This window comes from Armigeres subalbatus, chromosome 3, assembly GCF_024139115.2.
Source record: "Armigeres subalbatus isolate Guangzhou_Male chromosome 3, GZ_Asu_2, whole genome shotgun sequence".
Lineage (NCBI taxonomy): Eukaryota > Metazoa > Arthropoda > Insecta > Diptera > Culicidae > Armigeres > Armigeres subalbatus.
Window position 1 is genome coordinate 259,355,795 of NC_085141.1, and position 2,323 is coordinate 259,358,117.

Sequence of the window (2,323 nt, forward strand, 5' to 3'; positions counted from 1 at the left end):
AGACCTTAAGATCTACACACATTAATAAAGGGCTGATATCGGAACTAATTTGCAATAAGGTACCAGTCAAAACGATTAATGCAAGAGATGGCATTTTTTCAGTGGTAGTAAAATCGAATTTTCATCACTATAAAACTACTAATCAGTGCAAACTAAGTGCAGGAGATAATCTTTTCACCTCATACTTCATTCCTTATCACTACTTTCTTCTAAAACAGTTCCATTTTCCATAAATTTGCGAAATACCTTATTTTTCCATACATTTTATCGATTTCCAACTACCATTCTTCCATGAGCTCATGGTGAAAATTGTGAAAATCTCAAAACATAGAGTAGCGGGTTTAACAAAACAGATAGAAACGCCGGTATCGCCACTCAGTGACGAGTACCGTAAACATGGTGCACGAAAGGTTGTTGTCTACACTTTTTACGGCTGCTGCACCCTGGAAGTAAATGTCATCGAAGTAAACAGTCGGTCCCTTATTTGAGCGTACCTTATTTTGTAAGCAAACATCGTAAGGCAAATTCCTGCTAAAGCAATCATTTCCATACCACGGTATGTATCTAACAGAATAAGCTTTCCTTTATCAGACAAGGGAATTAGTTTTGGAGAACAACGCTTGCATTCTACGGAATCAACAAAACAATGTTTGTTTATAAAATAGGTTACGCTCAAATCGCAAATCAGTCCCGAAATGTTTCATGTCCTGTTTTATCTATTTAATCAAATTGGACATAAGGTAGACCGGGGCAAGTTGAAACGATTTTTTCAAAGTTGAAATTCGAAGTGCTGTAAAAAAATCGCCCTTTGATATTTTTCGATTCCGTTTGCGGTGTTTGCTAGTTCAGGCCAAAGATTATGCATAAAAAATAAGCAACCTTAACAAACTTTTTTATAAATATTTTGTATATTTGAATTATTTTTTTATATGCATCGTTTCAACTTGCCCCGCGTATCCAGTTGAAATACTGCATTATATACAGACATAAGCTAATTTTGCCGTATCAATAACAAAATGTATGTACTCAGTGAGATTCAAGAAGCACGAGGTTGTAAAGGTGCCAGGTGCCATAATACTGCCAGGATTCACATAAGAGTCCCATGTAAGTTTTTGACGATTTATATTTTCTTTCAGAAATTAGCTTAAGATTGTCTCATGTTTAAGAAAAACTGATAAAATAGTAGGCTTTGTTCTAGAAATTTGAAAACAAATCCCACTTTTGTTGTCTCTTCTTGATATTTACTCGCATAAAAATCGCTTTCCAGATTTTGATACTCTTTTACACAAAAAATAAACTTAAGTATGGTCCATTTAATTGTCCACATCAATATATACAAATACAAAATATTATGGCAAATTTTTGGAAAGATAGCATTTTTTTAAATTTATTATTTTTTTTGTATTTCTACATGTTAAACAAGTTTGAAAAATTCGACGACAAATTACTCAAGGCGGAGAAAATGACAGGGACTCTTATGCGAATAAGGGTAGTGTACAACAAAGTCACAAGAATTTTCAGAGACCAAATTCTGGAAAACGCACCACGCTGAAAATTTATCAAATTTATTTCCGACTACCTACTGGTGACCACTCGGATTACTATTCAGGACTAGTCGACCCGGCAGACGTTGTCCTGCATAGTAGGCGGAAATGCACGTTGTGAACTACCCATGCGAAATTTTCATACGAATCTTAATTTTAGTTTTTCACGATTTAAACAACTTTATTAATGATTTTCGCATGAGGAAATATCATATAAACCCGTCGAAAACGATAACGCAAATATCTGCTGAAAGAATGAAGAAAATCTATCCAGCCGTTTTCGAGTTATGCGGATACGAACACAGACCAAACAGCAATTAATGGAGATAGATCCCATTATTTCCATCATACTTGTTTTGATGCATTTATTTCTCAAATGTAAATCAATTGATAGTTAAGCGCTGAAAAAAAAAAGTTTTTGATTATTAAATTGATTATTATTTTCAGTAGATTTGACAAAAATATTGAACGTTGTTTTCAGTATTATTTCTAAATATAAATTTCTGTTAAAAAACGAACAGTGGGTAATTTCTGTGACATAACCGCTAAGTGGACGTAGGACTTGACTTGACCATGCCTTTAAGATACATAATATGTCCAAATTTCTCACATCAACTATTTTGGATAAATAACCGGCGTTGCATACCATTCCTTGGCAAAATCTTCTCATCAAACCGACACAGAAATCAAATCTACCTCGAACAAGAATCATCAAAAACAATTCAGGAAGTATCTGTCCGGTCACGGAATATTAGCCTCGACAGTGACAACCTTCCCAC